General features: G+C 45.6%; 1 protein-coding gene across 4 annotated transcripts in view; it reads right to left on the bottom strand.

Annotated features, from left to right (window-relative positions):
* The window catches only part of TSPAN11 (tetraspanin 11), a 90,884-nt gene extending 74,846 nt beyond the window's left edge, over window positions 1-16,038 (bottom strand). For all 4 annotated transcript variants that reach the window (XR_013179479.1, XM_077169709.1, XM_077169712.1 and 1 more), the window contains exon 1: window positions 15,918-16,038. The gene's annotated coding sequence lies outside the window, so the exon portion shown is untranslated. The remainder of the gene's footprint in view (window positions 1-15,917) is intronic.
* Window positions 16,039-17,761: the final 1,723 nt, after the last annotated feature.

The raw sequence follows: 17,761 nt of genomic DNA on the forward strand, positions 1-17,761 counted from the left end.
ACACATGAGGCTTGGGCTGTCAACTCCCAAAGACGGGGCCACGCCCTAGGCACAGACTCAAAGACACAGCACCCCTGGGACTCAGCCCCTAGAAGCAGGGCTGAGGCTGGAGGCCGCGTGCCCAGACTCCCGCTTCATCTGCCCCTGACAAATCCGCGTGCTTGTGTGTGTCAGGGTGAGAGGATGCTTGTGTGTCTCAATTTAAATCCAATTTTCACTCTGGGACTTGGCTGTGAATCTGTTAGGTCTGCAGACCAGAGGGTGATGTAATTTATTGAAGGCCGCTTGGAAGCTGCTAAGCTCCCTGATAAATAAATCATGCCTTTTCATCTCAGGTCTGTGAAAACATATTTCCTAGGCACTCTGTAGAAAGCCCCTTGGAAGGTAGGAGAATCTTCTTCCTCCAGGAGATCCAAGCACACAGATACTTGTCTTTTTAAAGCTACTTGACCCTTCCGGGCATTCACATGGCAGTGAACCAACACCCCCCACCCTGTTACCCTAATTCTTCCCAAAAAAGCAGGAAGAACTTTAGATCCAGGAGCTCTAGGGGGAAGATGTTATACAAACAGAACTGGGATTAAAACAACCTTGCCCAAGTTGGCTCCCTAACCACGTACTAACTCTCATTGTCACAACCACCACCAATTGTTTACAAGATTTGAAAACCGGCCTGCATGTCCAGGACTCAAAGATGAAGAACTGGAAATCAGTTTCCTCCCATATTTTGGTGGGAGAGACCCTGAAATTAGATACTATTTTGTCATTCTTTTTTGTTCAATCCATGCTTTATTCAGTGGTTCTAAAAGTTCAAATATCCACTATTTTTGTGCTCCTACAGAGTCATTAGTTGCCTACCTCATATTCTTGATAGCTCATAATTTCTAGTATATATTTGACAAGGCGAGTAGAGCTAACTCCTCGAGAATACTTAGTTTGAAATTTCTTTCACGGTATCAAACATTTGAATAACCCCACTCTGGGTTACTTTCTACTTACTCAAAGCTGAAAGAGCTGCTTCTTTCACTTGAAAGTTGAAAACCTTTGAAGAGAAATTCCTAAGTCATGAGATAAACACAGACTATTATGCTTCTTGATTAACTCTATGCACTTACTGAAATCACTAATGAATTGTGAATTTTTAAAACCCTGAGAATTCCTGACATCCATTATATGGCTACAGTCTAGGTTTTGTAGGCAAATGGCTTAGCTAGATTCTTTCTTCATTCCTCATGTCTAAGTCAAGAAGTAACCAAGTGGATTTAGAGAATTTCTCCATTCTTTCAGAGCAAGTCTGAGAAGAGCTGGGACTAAAACCCACGTCTTCAGCCGAGAGCTGATGGTTTGGGAGGTTGGTTGCCCTCGAGGGTGACTGACCTCTGAGCACCCATGGCCTCTGATTGTAAACCAAGGTCAGTAATACAGGACTTTGGGAGCCAATGAGCTTACAATGCTTTGGAGCCCCCAAAGAGCTCTGAAAGGATGCCTCGTTATTACTGAGGGTGATGATAATTCATAATAGTTATACCGCTTATTTCCAAAATGAGGAAAGAAGAATTTAAGGACCCAGCCAGCTCTGTATAGCAACTGCATTCTTTTTTTTTTGGCTGCCTCTTCACCTTTTTTTTTTATTAATTAAAGAAAAAAAAAAGAAATTAACCCAACATTTAGAAATCATTCCATTCTACATATGCAATCAGTAATTCTTAACATCATCACATAGATGCATGATCATCATTTCTTAGTACATTTGCATCGATTTAGGAAAAGAACTAGCAAAACAACAGAAAAAGACATAGAATGTTAATATACAGAAAAAATAAAAATAATAATAATAGTAAAAAAAAGAAAAGTAAAAAGAAAAAAAGACAAACAAACAAACAGACAGACAAAAAAAAAAAACAAACCTATAGCTCAGATGCAGCTTCATTAAGTGTTTTAACATGATTACTTTACACTTAGGTATTATTGTGCTGTCCATTTTTGAGTTTTTGTATCTAGTCCTGTTGCACAGTCTGTATCCCTTCAGCTCCAATTACCCATTATCTTACCCTGTTTCTAACTCCTGCTGGATTCTGTTACCAATGACATATTCCAAGTTTATTCTCGAATGTCGGTTCACATCAGTGGGACCATACAGTATTTGTCCTTTAGTTTTTGGCTAGACTCACTCAGCATAATGTTCTCTAGGTCCATCCATGTTATTACATGCTTCATAAGTTTATTCTGTCTTAAAGTTGCATAATATTACATCGTATGTATATACCACAGTTTGTTTAGCCACATTTGTTTGTTTCTAAACAAATGGACAATTTGGCTGTTTCCATCTCTTTGCAATTGTAAATAACGCTGCTATAAACATTGGTGTGCAAATGTCCGTTTGTGTCTTTGCCCTTAAGTCCTTTGAGTAGATACCTAGCAATGGTATTGCTGGGTCGTATGGCAAGTCTATATTCAGTTTTTTGAGGAACCGCCAAACTGCCTTCCACAGTGGTTGCACCATTTGACAGTGGATAAGTGTGCCTCTTTCTCCGCATCCTCTCCAGCACTTGTCGTTTTCTGTTTTGTTGATAATGGCCATTCTGGTGGGTGTGAGATGATGTCTCTTTGTGGTTTTGATTTGCATTTCTCTAATGGCCAGGGACACTGAGCATCTCTTCATGTGCCTTTTGGCCATTTGTATTTCCTCTTCTGATAGGTGTCTGTTCAAGTCTTTTTCCCATTGTGTAATTGGGTTGGCTGTCTTTTTGTTGTTGAGTTGGACAATCTCTTTATAAATTCTGGATACTAGACCTTTATCTGATATGTCATTTCCAAATATTGTCTCCCATTGTGTAGGCTGTCTTTCTACTTTCTTGATGAAGTTCTTTGATGCACAAAAGTGTTTAATTTTGAGGAGCTCCCATTTATTTATTTCCTTCTTCAGTGCTCTTGCTTTAGGTTTAAGGTCCATAAAGCCTCTTCACCTTTTTTTTTTTTTTAGTTTTTTTTTATTAATCAAAAAAAAAGAAAAGAAATGAACACAACATTTAGAAATCATTCCATTCTACACATGCACTCAGTAATTCTTAGTATCATCACATAGATGTATGATCATCATTTCTTAGTACATTTGCATCGATTTAGGAAAAGAACTAGCAAAACAGCAGAAAAAGATATAGAATGTTAATATAGAGAAGAGAATTAAAATAATAATACTAATAAAAAATATATATATATATATAAAAAAAGGAAAAAGAAAAAAACAAAAACAAAAGATACAAACAAACAAACAAAAAACTATATTTCAGGTGCAGCTTCATTCAGTGTTCCAACATAGTTACATTACACTTAGGTATTATTGTGCTGTCCATTTTTGAGTTTTTGTATCTAGTCCTGTTGCACAGTCTGTATCCCTTCAGCTCCAATTACCCATTATCTTACCCTGTTTCTAACTCCTGCTGGTCTCTGTTACCAATGATATATTCCAAGCTGATTCTCGAATGTTGGTTCACATCAGTGGGACCATACAGTATTTGTCCTTTAGTTTTTGGCTAGACTCACTCAGCATAATGTTCTCTAGGTCCATCCATGTTATTACATGCTTCATAAGTTTAGTCTGTCTTAAAGCTGCATAATATTCCATCGTAGGCATACGCCACAGTTTGTTTAGCCACTCGTCTGTTGATGGACATTTTGGCTGCCTCCATCTCTTTGCAATTGTAGATAATGCTGCTATAAACACTGGTGTGCCAATGTCCGTCTGTGTCTTTGCCCTTAAGTCCTTTGAGTAGATACCTAGTAGTGGTATTGCGGGGTCATAATCCATTCTGCCAGTCTATGTCTTCTGATTGGGAAATTCAGTCCATTAACTTTTAGGGTTATTACTGTTTGGATAATATTTTCCTCTACCATTTTGGCTTTTGTATTATATATATCATATCTGATTTTCCTTCTTTCTACACTTTACTCCATACCTCTCTCTTCTGTCTTTTCGTATCTGATTCTAGTGCTCCCTTTAGTATTTCTTGCAGAGCTGGTCTCTTGGTCACAAATTCTCTCAGTGACTTTTTGTCTATAAATGTTTTAATTTCTCCTTCATTTTTGAAGGACAATTTTGCTGGATATAGGAGTCTTGGTTGGCAGTTTTTCTCTTTTAGTAATTTAACTATATCATCCCACTGTCTTCTAGCTTCCATGGTTTCTGCTGAGAAATCTACACATAGTCTTATTGGGTTTCCCTTGTATGTGACAGATTGTTTTTCTCTTGCTGCTTTCAAGATCCTCTCTTTCTCTTTGACCTCTGACATTCTAACTAGTAAGTGTCTTGGAGAACGCCTATTTGGGTCTATTCTCTTTGGGGTGCGCTGCACTTCTTGGATCTGTAAATTTAGGTCTTTCATAAGAGTTGGGAAATTTTCAGTGATAATTACTTCCATTAGTTTTTCTCCTCCTTTTCCCTTCTCTTCTCCTTCTGGGACACCCACAACACGTATATTTGTGCGCTTCATATTGTCATTCAGTTCCCTGATCCCCTGCTCAAGTTTTTCCATTCTTTTCCCTATAGTTTCTGTTTCTTTTTGGAATTCAGATGTTCCATCCTCCAGTTCACTAATTGTAGCTTCTGTCTCTTTAGATCTACCATTGTAGGTATCCATTGTTTTTTCCGTTTTTTCTTCTTTGTCCTTCACTCCCATAAGTTCTGTGATTTGTTTTTTCAGATTTTCTATTTCTTCTTTTTGTTCAGCCCATGTCTTCTTCATGTCCTCCCTCAATTTATTGATTTGGTTTTTGAAGAGTTTTTCCATTTCTGTTCGTATATTCAGCATTAGTTGTCTCAGCTCCTCTATCTCATTTGAACTATTGGTTTGTTCCTTTGACTGGACCATATCTTCAATTTTCCGAGCGTGATCCATTATTTTCTGCTGGTGTCTGGGCATTTGATCAGATTTCCCTGGGTGTGGGACCCGGCTGGTTGAAAGGTTTTTCTGTGAAATCTCTGGGCTCTGTTTTTCTTTTCCTGCCCAGTAGGTGGCGCTCGTGGTGCTCGTCTGTCTGCGGGTCCCACCAGTAAAAGGTGGTGTGGCTCCTTTAACTTGCCAATCCGAATCTCGCAGTCGGCCGGGAAACCGCGCGTGGAGGGGGGGTCACTGGCCGCCGCGGCTTGGGGGAGTGCCAGTCCAAATTGGGCACTATCCAACGTTCCCAGCCAGACTGGAGCCACGTGCGTGGAGGGGACCCCAGTCGCCAGTCGCCCTGGCCGGGAAAACGCGCGCCCCTCGGGTATCTCACCGCAGCAGATTCTCCCTGCCCGTTCAGCCGTTCCAGAATGGGGTACGCTGTCTTTTTGGTCTCTGTCGTGGCTCCGGGAGCTGTTTCGTATTGTGTCTGTTTCTTTAGTTGCTGTTCTGGAGGAGGAACTAAGACCCGCGCGTCTTACTAAGCCGCCATCTTCTCCGGAAGTCCAGCAACTGCATTCTTGACACCCTGGATGGAATCTTTATCTCCATTGTCCAGTGTGCCTCTGGGGCCCTGAATTCTTTCTAAGACAGCACATCAGCAATCCAGCCTTTGGAAGGTCTGGGCTTATCTCCTTGTCAAGAGCACACAGGAAACTGCACAAGACTTCAGAGACCTGCGGATAACTGCCTTACCTGTTCACAGGCTCAACCAGTTTAGATTCACTGAAATGCCATGTCACGCCTGGCCACGGGCATGCTTTGCCACCTCTACTGCCACTGACTGTGAGGTCAGATCTCCCTGGGTTTGAGTTTCTGCTCTGCTGTTCAGTAGCTGTGGGGTTTGGGGAAGGCCTTTAACCTCTCTGTGCTGCTATGTTCGCAACTGTGAACTAGGGATAAGGGCCCTGAGGGTTACAATGATTATGGGAGATAACGTGTGTTAAAAACCTCACACCATGCCTGGCACACGGCTGGCCTTCAGCAAGTGGTAATAACTGCTATTACATTCATACGAATGCCCCATATGCCACATGGTGGGAGGGCAGCAAGTGGGGGCAGACTCCTCCTTTCCTAGAAGAGGAGGTTGGGAGGACAGATTCATCCACTGGGTATGGTATGAGGTGAGAGTCAACAATCCAGCTTTCCTACTTCCCCAGCTCAGATGATATTTATTTAAGGTGATCCGAGATAGTCCAGAAGTTGTGCTTAAGCTCCTGTGTTTACCAAATGTAAGTAAATATACGACAAAATAAACATTTATATAGTCATCAAAGATAGAGCCCAAAGCTAAAATTACTACTGATAACAGCTTTCTCAGGGAGGACTTCATCACAATTGGTGATGTCATTCATTCTAGTTTCAAATTCTGGTTTGTCAAGTCCCAGGGCCACAGTTTTATGGAAAACAACAGGGCTATTTCCAGCTGAACTTGGGGTGATTCTGAGGTCTTGCTGTTTGCCCTCTTCCTGCTCAGCTTTCCTGCTCTCCTCTTGCTCCCTCACCCATCTGTGACATGTGCCTGCAATGAACACATTTAGGGTCTGAAAGGCCTGCCTTTATTATTCTCACCCAGCAGAAGGAAATGAGCTGGGACTCACAGTCAGTGGTTCCCAAACACCTGAGATGACCTGACACTTGTTAAAACCCTATTTGCAGGACCCATCCCCAGAGTTTCCAAGTCAGCAGGTCTGAGGCAGGAGCCTGAGAATTTGCATTTCTAACAAGCTCTCGGTGATATTGATGCTGCTGGTTCTGGACCGCACTTTGAGAACTACTACCTTTGGGCCCTGCTTTTCAGCCTTAGGGATGCATCAGAATCATCCGAGAATCTTAAAAAATCCCAATGCACCCAGCCAAGTTAAATCGACTTTCAGAGAGTGGTATTGGGAAAACCAGTGCTTCCGAGGCTCCCGCTCCTCTCCAGCCGCTGTGCCAGCCATCGGTGCCCTGGACTCGCTTAGCTGTTTGCAATCGCAGGCTGAGGCTGGATAGATTTGGGGTTGATAGTTTAGGGGTCTGAAAAGGACCAGATAATACATGCTTTAGGCTTCATGGGCATATCAAGTCTCTGTCAAATATTCTTTGGTTTTTTGAGGGGGGTTTGTTTGTTTGTTTCAACCTTTTGAATATATACAAACTATTCTTAGTTTTCAGGCCACATAAAAACAATTTGCAGACCCCTGGAGAACTTCTATCAGTCAATCTTCTACCAGATTTATTTATGAAAATCGCTACTCACAATTAGCATTATTTATACAATAAGTCACAATCAAGGTAGAGTATAGACCAATTTAGGGGAATAAAAGGTACAATTTAGTCTTTTATTGCTGTTATCTATTACTGCTTTTTCTAACCCCGTTCCCCTTTTTACATTTTGAAAAAGGGGAGTTGGGCTCCTTCTGCCCTGCCTTCCAGTTTCCTGTTCCTAGTACTGACTTCCTAGTACTTGAAACTTGAGGTTTCCAGCTGAGTGAAAAGCCCTAACCTGTCTGTTCAGCGCTACTGGCAAGTGTTAATTGCCTGCTTGGTATTTCCATTCTCTCCCCCTGCTTCTTGTCCTACCTTCCCGTCTCACCCTTTCTCTCTGCACACAGACGAGTGTTCCTTTCTTCTGGAAGAACTGACTGTCCAAGCCTGTGTTCAGAGGGCCCCAAACTGTGGAGGCACAAGGCACATCTCAGTCTGCTCCCTCTGTGACTCTCTTTCCTCCAATCTAAAGAGCATTTCCTTGGTAACCAAACCACTCACCCCCTTGTCCCAATCACTCTGCTCAGCTTTTGCATAAAAGTCATGCGCAGACCAGCTAGTGAGGGTCTTTTAAATGGCCCAAGAATGTCCAGAAGCTTTTTGCTTTTCAACCTGTTACAAAACCTCAGACAAAACAAACAATTACCGCCTCTACTCTTATTTTTTTTTCCTTTTCTTCTGAGCCTTTTAAACACACTAGCATGTTAGCAAATGACCTAAACTGACTTTTTAAAAAAATGTAAATGATAGATAATGTTGGAGATTGAATCACATCCCCAACAAAAGCATGTCCAAGTCCCAGCCCCTGTGTGGGTGTGAACCCATTTGTCAATAGGACCTCTGAAATGCTTTTTAGTTAGGGTGTGTCCAAACAGAGTGAGGGAGAGCCTTAATCCTATATAGCAGAAGTCCTGATAAGCAAAGGAAATTGGACACAGAAGGAGAAGCCACAGACACAGCCAGAAGCTGGAAGTTAACAGAACCCAGAAGGAAAAGTAGAAGACACTGCCATGCGCATTGCTACGTGATGGAAAAGCCAAGGGCCAGGACTGCCAGCAGCCAGCCCCAGAACACCAGTCTTTGGGGAAAAAGCATTGCCTTGCTGACATCTCAATGTCGAACTTCTCCTATCCTCAAAATCATGAACCAGTAAATTCCCATTATTTAAGCCAACTCACAGCAGGGTGTTTCTTTTAGTGGCCAGGGAAAAAATCAGATCTGGATAGTGAAATGGAAGCCTCCATGGTTTTCCAAACATGCAAAAGACTAACGCGAATACCAGGGCACTTGAATGACCCTTCAGTTTAAAGGATTTGTTCACCCTAACTGGGCCACTATCCAAAAAGGTGGCAAAAATGAAGCCAAAAAGGGAGACTGAGGGTTGAGGCCACGGCTGGTTTCATGGATGTACAAACCAGGTCACTGAGGGCCCTACATTTAGACGGCCCTATGCTTGGCTAAATGCTCTGCTGTTGGTTTCTTGAAGTTCTGAATAATTTTATCTTTGAACTTATGCTTTGTAAGTCAAGTCCGAAGGGACTGCAGAGCATGAACTTGAGGGAAGGAGAGGCATGCAACAGATGTGTCCATTGTTCCTAGCCTCCCCGTTTGCATATGGTGATCATGATGCCCCCTGAGCACAGAATTCCCATGGACCCACAATGCATGGAACTTCAGAGAGACTCAAAGTCAATATAAGGGACACGTAAGCAGAGTCCCTTACTCTGCTGTTACATTTACAGCAGAGTAAGCTGGTGTACTGATGGTCCTGAGAGGCCATGCTCCCTGTTGGAACCAGAGCCTGGCTCAAATGCAAAGGGAAGGCAATGCATTCTAAGAAACACAAGCAAGGAACTCTATTATCCACACCCTTTCTTATTTGTGCTACTCCCCACATTAGCCAACTACTCACGCTGAAAATGATGACACAGAAGGACAGGGCAGAGAAGGGAATGCATAGTTCTTTTTCTTTTGGGCCTTCCCTCCTCATCAGAAGGTGGAAGATAGAGAGTGTGGGTAGAGTGTGTGTGTATCAAGAAGTGAAATAAAAGCAGTTGCGTAAAGTATCAGTGGCAGAAAGAGTTCAAATAGAGTCGAGAGGGTACTTGGGAGGTTGCCCTTATGCAAGCTTCAGTTAGACCTTGCTACCTGTCATAAACTGTCACCCCCCAACCAGGACCATTCCAGCCCATTCCAAAGAACACCTAGGGCAATATATAAGATTCCACAAGGGTTCCAGGCACTAGAGTAATTTGCCAGAAACCTACAGCCTCCAGATGGGTACCTGGTCCAGATAAGTCCTGAAACCTAGCCCAGCCTCTCCAGAACATCAGATAGTTTCACCTCCCTACCCCATATTAGTGACAGACCCTTCCAATGTGAAAAATTTAGAATTCCCATAGCCCAAACACCCCTAAAGAGAGGGATGGAAAGATCAAAGGTGATGGTAGGAGTTATACAGAGAAGGTAGAATTTACAAATGAATATGAACACTGAATCATTAAATTGATATCTCTTTTAGTCTCCAGTATTTTAGAACAGCTAGAAGAAAAAACCTAAAATTGTGGAATTGTAACCCATGTCAAACTCTGAAATATGTTCTACAACTAATGGTGGTGCTGTGCTTTGAAATTTATAACTTTTTTGTATACTGGTTATTTTCCACAAAAAAAGAAGGAAAAAAGGTTGATTGTGATGACAAAAAAATAGGAAGCCTTCTAGCCTTCTATATTCTGGAGCAGCTAGAAGGAAAAATATGAGAGGACCGTATGGTAGCCCATGACAAACTCTGGGATCTGTCCTGTAACCACTTATTGAAGAGTGCTTTGAAAAGTATTGCTTTTTTATTTCTTTGCTTTGTATATATGTTATACTATATAATAAAAAAAGTTAAAAAAAAAAAGCGGTTGAATTTTGTGCAGTGTTTCCACTGTTCTGGTAAGAACCAAACACATGTGCATAGATGAGCTATGAAAGGCGAGATGTGTGATTTTGTTGATGCCACATATGAGTTAAATGCTCTTATATTTTTGTTTAAAACCGGCAATTGTGCAATATGAAAAATGAATGGTAAAATTTATGCTGATAATTTAAAATTTTAATTTTTCTTTACTTAGAACAACATGAAAAAACAAATAAAAACACCATGATACGTCAAGAGAGAGACCATGGAAAAAAAGGAAAAGGCTTTATATTTTAATACTTATACCAGTGTTTTTTTCCTGCTTTTTGAACAGGAGGCCCACATATTCATTTTATGCTAGGCCCTGCAAATTAGGTAGCCAGCCCTGGTTGAGGGAGTCTCAGTGATCACTGATGAGTTCCTTCCTGAAATATTAATTCAATTAACATTTATTGAACTCCTGCTGTTTGCCAGGCTTTGTACTAGCTGCTGGGCAGAGGCAATAAACATAATGTCTGTCCTCAAATACATCATAGTCTAGAAGGAATGTAGTTTAAAAACAAGGGCATAAGACAGAGGTTTGCAAATGTCAGAATCCTAGAACTTGTCTATGAAAAGGGCCTCTGAGAGATAAATAAATCTCTCTACAGTATTTCCAGAATGCTGAAGGAAACACAGACCTTCACCTGTCAAAAAGGCTTCAGAGTTTGGCTATAATAAGCAGCCACGTGATTTAATAGGACAATGAAACGATGGCTAACAACACCTTCACTCTTGCCCTTTGTTCTTCCTTCTTCTGAGCCAATTTTTTAAACAAACACGTAGGATCTGTTAGTGAATGACCTAATGACCTAGGCTGATTTTTAAAAAATATAAATGCTACAAAGCAGAAGGCAGGCATTGGATAGTGAAATTACTCTGTGATATGGTCTTTGATTAATTTCTTAAGATGAAGAAGCAGCTTTTCATTTATATTCAAAGATATATTTATGTTGAAAACATAATTTTTGATTGGCAAAAATCTTTTGAAACATGAGGTCCATGCTGGGAAAAAATAGGAATCCCTAAGTCAGGGTGAGCATTACTGTGAGGTAATCCTACAATATCATCCGAGAGGCCCCGGGGAACCCTACTCACCTCTTTAAAACAGATGAGGTATCTGCTGCCCATTAGGGCAAGTTTCCTTAACATTTCCTGAACCCCGTAACATCCTCCAATTCTCAGCATTTTGCAGGAGCGCTAATTAAGGCTTTAAAAAGGGCCATTTGGGGAGTAGCACAAAAGGGAAGGAGAAGCTGTTGAAAATCAGCTGTGCTCCTCTCCATAGTTATGTACCTCAGAGGAGAAAAGGGGTGCCTGGGTGGCCCAGGGGCAAAACCAGCAGAAGGCCAAGAACCCTCAACTGCTGACAGGATAGATCAGTGCTGGGACACAATTACCGAGCAGCCACCATCTAGCATGCCGTCTCGCCACGGACCCTTTCCCTGGATGTTTCACTGCTGTCTTCCAAGACCCTCGCACGCTCTGTTCCACTCTGCTAAGTTATGCTTCCCAGGGTTAACTCAGGTATCCACACACACGTGCCAGGAGTTAGGGGTCCTTTCCCCTGTTGACAGATGAGAAAGTACAAGCTTAGTGAGTGAGATAGCACATCCAAGGCTTCACTGAGAGGGAGGAGAGAGCGGGGATGGAAACCCAGCACATGTGCCGCCTGCCAGCTGCTCCTTGCACTCTTGCCTGGCTCACCTTGCCTTTCCTTCCTGGAGTTTCAGCGGGAGCATGGGTGAGTGCTGGCCACAGAGTCTGCACTCAGCTGTTTCCTCAGCTCTTCCTGTAAATTAGTTGAATCTCCATGGCAACTCGATTCTCTGGGGTCAGGAACCAGGTTCTTTTTATGCAATCCTCAGCAGTAGGAGATTCAAGGCTCGTGGTGGTGGACACGTGGGTATCGATCCCCCCACCCCTGCCCCTAACTCTGTGGCAGTGCTGTGCGGTCTTGTAGTTTAAACCTTATGAACCCAGGAACCTACAAGAGTTAGCCAGAGCAGGGACATGTGCGAGAAGCAAAGGTCAGAAGGCAAAAGGAATTAGCGGGAAGTTCCCTTCTGTGCTCACGCCTCTTCTTTGCACTTCTCTCCACAGGCTCCCTCCTCAACAATCCAACTCAAACATCCCCACAAAACAACTCAAATTCCCTCTCCCCTGGGTGGGTGCAAGCATGAATACTCCTTCCACAGGCGCTAGCAAGGGTATGGGTGAGCATATATTCTGTACCCAGAATGGGTAGTGTTGGATGCAAGAATCACCCTACCATTTTTAAATGCGTTTATAGGATGTGCTGGTTAGAAACTGTTAGCCTTGTTCTTTTAATCCTAATTCAGTTTTGTGGGGGAAGACCTATTGTACGGGTGGGACCGCTTGATTAGGTTGTTGCCATGGAGATGTAATCCCGCCCATTCAGGTGGGTTTTAATTCGCTTACTGGAGTCTTTTTTTTTTTTTTTTTTTTTTTACATGGGCAGACACCAGGAATAAAACCTGGGTCTCTAGCATGGCAGGTGAGAACTCTGCCTGCTGAGCCACCATGGCCTGCCCTGGAATCTTTTAAGTGGGGAACATTTTGGAGAAAGCTCAGACATAGATGCTTGGAGATGCCAAGACAGCCATTTGAAACCAGAAGCCTGGAGAGAAGGACAGCAGACATCACTATGTGCCTTTCCATGTGACAAAGCAACTCCAGACTTGATTAAGATATCCTCTTGCTGGTGCCTAATTTGGACATTTTCACAGCTTTAGAATTGTAACTTGTTAACTTAATAAATTCCCTTTATGAAAGCCAATCCGTTTCAAGTATATTGCACTCCGGTAGCTTTAGCAAGCCAAAACATAGGAAGAGACAACCTAAGAGAATGCTTTCTGTGGAAATGAACTTGGGAACCCTGGAAGCATGGTCACTTGTCAACAGAGGGCAGGGAGTTCAATTCCCTTGCTGTTCTCTAGGGTCCGTCGTGGCCCAGAGCCCAGAGAGAAGGGTTCCTCTTCACTGCCAACTACTCAAAAAGTCTCTGGGCCACTGGGTATGCGGCCTGGCTGGGCAGCGCCTGGGAGCACACCCCAGGGAGGATGGTGGCAGACACAGTCATTCCAAATGGGGAGCTCTCGGTGATCAGTGTCTCCTCCCAGGCTCGGGCTTGTTTCACACATGGTGCAGAGTTCCCATCTACCTCTCACTGCTGATGTGCACACAAAATCATTTTCGTATTAACCTGGGCCAAAAATTCGGGAAGTTAAACCAGCTGCACAAAAACAACCATAAGATGAATTCCAAAGCCAAGCAGAAATGGTTTTTGGAATAACCACTTTGGGCACTGCTCCCTGAGGGCTGGGTGTGTATTAATTCCAGTTGAGTATTATATTTCAACTTGGTATTACAAAGGCCCTTAAAATTCTTCTGGTACAATGGTTTTCTAGCTTCAATTTTAGTAGGAGAACTGTTTTATCAAAGGAAAACCTACCCGGAAGCCAACAGCAATCCAGATTAATTTAATTAATTTGAGAAACACACGTCCACACCCTGAAATCCTTACTAACTATTCTCTCGCTTTCAAACACAACAATATTTCTTGAGCACCTACTATGTACTAGGCATTGGTGATCAAGCAGTAAACATAACAAAGGAGGTGCCTGCTGTTATGGAGCTCACGTAGTGGGATGTAGCCAAGATAAATTCGGATGGTAAAGGAAATGGTTGTGAGGAGGAGACGGCCACTTTAGATAGGCGATCAGGAAAGGACCCTGAGGAAGTAAGATGGGCTGGGATAAGAACGAATCTGGAATGGAGCCCTGATTTCCAGCAATGTGGGGGCAGACCCAAAGAGACGAGGTGACTTTGCCCAGGACACACAGTAGCTGGCCACTCTTCCCAGCTGCAAATCGTGGAGCGTGCCCCCTTGCTGCTTCATTTGGTGGCCATATGGACAAATGAGATGGTGGGTATAAGGCCCTCTGGAAAGGGGGTGCAAGGATACTTCGGTGGTAGAATTCTGGCCCCCTTCACCCCCCAAAAAACACAAGCAAAACAAACAAAAAAGCAAGCAAGAATTCAATAAAGAGGCTGCAATAATGGGATACTCCCATGAAAAAATAATGAAATGTGACCCTGCTATACAGCATACATACAAAAAAAAAAAAAAACCCTCCAGAAAGACAAGCTGTTCCAGGGATATGGTTTAAAGGCCACGGCAGCCACTTGTCCTCTTGCACTGCAGAAGGCACTCATACCAAGACTACAGGGAACACAGGCGGGTGCACAGTTTACAGTTTACACTCCCATGGTCCAAAGAGGGGGTCTAGGCCAACACTCCTACTAGGCTGAACATCAGAGTAAGCAGCATGCAAACGGCTCCCTCTACCACCCACAAGCCAAACAGCTCCAGGCCACCCAAGCTCCTCCCCAAATCACCAGCTGGGCACCTGTGGGCCCAGTATTTGCCCTTGGCCCTCAGAGCTTGACTGCTGACAAAGTGCTTTCCTAGGCATGAACTAATCTGAGCCTCCAGCCGCCTTGGGAGGTAAGCCAGACAGAAGTTATTAGTCCCATTCTATACACCAAACAACTGAGCCCGAGGGACATGTGCAGGGAACATGCTGCCGGTATCACAAAAGTGCTCAATTATGATTCAAACCCAGGTCTCCAGACTCTGGTTGTAGCTTCTTTCCACCACAATCCAGCTGTCCACAAATTAAACACAGATTGTGTGCCCTGGCCTAATATGGCCCTCATTCTCCTCCAACCCTTCCACCTACACCCTGTGCTCCCGGGTATACTCGGGAGTTTTTCCAGAAGCTGTCTCCTCTTCCTATGCTGCCCCTACCTCCCAATGTGTTTATTCTCACACACTCAGCAACTCAGACCCAAGTCAAGACGCTACCCAGCCCCACCTAACCAAGCACCTCCCCTTCATGTTTTCCAGACAATGCACACATGTGAATACCACAGATCCCTGGTTAAAACAATATACTCTAGAACCTTCCATTACCTCCTTCTTTCCTTTGCAAGAATGACACACAAACCCAGGTGACAGGGCCACAGAGCATGTCCCCACAAATACACAGAAGTACACTCAGAAAGCAGGGCCAGCCCTGTCCAGGCAGACTGGCCCCACCCCCACCCCCACCCCAAGAACAATTCTGTGTGGGAACAAGGCACACCACCAGCTGCCCCTTCTAGCAAACCCTGTGTTTCATGGGGTCACCAGCGCCTGGCTGTGCAAAACCAGCAAGGATGACTCTGGACCTGTCACCCAGGCCTTATGCATGAAGGGTAGCTACTGGAGTTCAGGGTGGACAGAGACAATGACAGTCGGGAAAGGACAGTCATGCATTGGCCACGCTGGAGGACGAGTCACGCACAGGCCCAGTGTCCTCTCCCAAGGCATAGAGGCACAAAGGCAAACTCCGGAGTATAGTAATGGACACAAATGCTGCCTACCCAGGACGGACCTACATCTAGAGTGTCCCGAAGGAGCCCCCTCCCCACTCTTCATCCAGAGCCACTTCCCCCTGCCCGCGGATTTCCTCCGCCACCCCCAGCCCCTCACGAAGGTTGGGGACCCATGGCCGCTGGGAGACAGGGGGCAGCTGGGAGGGGTGGAGGCGCTCCCACCCGGTGGAAACTGCGTGGGGCTGAAGGAGCGGGCCTCGCCGGGACCCCCACTTCCTCTCATCCGGCGGCGCCCCCGGCGGCGCCCCCGCCCTCCGCAGGCCCTCCCGAGCCCGGGCGCAGAAGTGGGGGTTCTGCCGCCTCTCCCGCCGCCAGCCCGCACTTACCCGGCTCTGGGGCGCCGGACTTTGCAGGCAGCGATGGGAGCAGGAGCCGGAACCGGGAGAGACGGAGAGCAGCGCCTTGCGGGCCCGCCAGCCCCGCCACGGGCCGCCCTCAGCCGGTACCTTCCCCTCCGCCCCCAGCGGGGTCAGGGTGCGGGCAGCCCGGCCCCTCCTCCGGCCGCCGCGCTGCAGGCCCGGGAGGCACCCCCCTCACAGCCGAGCGCCCACGGGCTTTTCCTGCCCGGCCCCCTGCGCCTCTCCGCGTCCCGGCGCTCCGACTTCCCCTCCTCGCCCCCTCGGCTTCCAGGCTCGGTTCTCCCCGCGACCGGCGAGCAGGACTCACCCAGAAGCCTGCACGGAGGTCTCTTTGTTTGGGAGTTTGGGCTTGCTTCAATTCAGAGCACACAGAGCGCCTGAAGTCTGTGTCGGGGGCAGCTGTGCGGTTGCCTGGGGGAACCTCGCGGGAGAGGGGGGGAGGGATGGACTGGGGGTCGGGGTGGCTTTCAGACCTCCCCTCCGGCCCTCCCATCCCACTGCACCCGGCCTCACCCCCCCAGATCATACCTGGTGGGTGGGGGAAACCCGCAGGGGCCTGGGAGAAGTTGACCCTGGGGTGTCCCAGGGACTTAAGGGACAAGCTGTCAGATTATAAAAAAGCCTCCCCACCCTCTAAGATCCCCAGAAGAACTCCATCACGGACCTGGCCCTCTGAGAGCCCTGCGGATCGTCAACTTTGCATTTTCCTGGGCGCAGGGAGAAACAAGAGCTTGTCCCAGCTAGGAGAAAAAAGGAAGGGCCGATTGATGGAGGAGCTGGCTGCCCATGGACCCCTCACTGAAATAATGTGCAAAGAACTCACAACTGGAACTGCGGTGCCAGTGGGCATGCAATATGGGTTGTTTTCCAAAGCAACAATAGCCTTGTACTTCTCCAACCATGCTCTTTTGAAACTAGACTCACAGTGAGCAAGGCTACCCGTTCCCCAGGTTGCTAGGTCTGGGGAGCAGCTGGAGTTAGGGAAAGCCCACCAAGCCACCTGGCCACTGGAACACCAGCCTGCTTAGTCCCCCAGCCAGCTGCCCAGCAAGGATTAACAGACATCCTGTCGAGGTGAGGGTCATGGATGATGGCACACGAAGACCACCTTGAAAAGGAGGAGACTACAGAGCTTGGGGTGGGAGAGAGGGGAGCCCCAGGAGGAAGATGGGGGTGCTATAAAATTTTGGATGTCGGGAAGAGGATCTGGAGGGATATGATGCTGGGTTTAATTGTGGGGAGAGTTGGATTTGAGGATCAGGTCAAATGTGATTGGAAATGAAATTCTGGAGTTCTTAAAAGAGAGGAAGATGCGAATTTCAGAATCATCTGAAAAGGAAGAGAAATTGGGTTGACAAGAGAGGGTGAGATGGAGGGAGAGTGTAGAAATGATAAAAAGGGCAGGGCTGAGGACAGATCCCAGGTGTAAGGAAGACAAGGAGCTAAGGGAAGACACAGAAACGACTGGAAAGGAGGAGCAGGACTGCGGAAGGTCACAGAACTCCAGAAAAGAGGGTTGTTCGGTATGGGCAAATGCACAGGGACATCAGGAAGAGGGGTGCTCAGGAAAACAGGGTTAGATTTAGTAGTTAGGAGCCCTTTGGGGACCTATGAGAGAATTATTTCAGTGGTGGGGGTCTAGCCCGATTGTCTGTCCTGGAGGCATCTGCATCCAATAGGTTGATGTCAGATGCAAATGTATGGCCTCCTGTTCCATCAGGAGGACTCCAAGGGCCATCCCAGCTCCAGAGCTTTCCCAGAAGCAGCAGAGGTCTGCTCAGTCCAGCTTCATGTCTGCTCTATCCTGTTTC

The sequence above is a fragment of the Tamandua tetradactyla genome, chromosome 7 (assembly GCF_023851605.1).
Source record: "Tamandua tetradactyla isolate mTamTet1 chromosome 7, mTamTet1.pri, whole genome shotgun sequence".
NCBI lineage: Eukaryota > Metazoa > Chordata > Mammalia > Pilosa > Myrmecophagidae > Tamandua > Tamandua tetradactyla.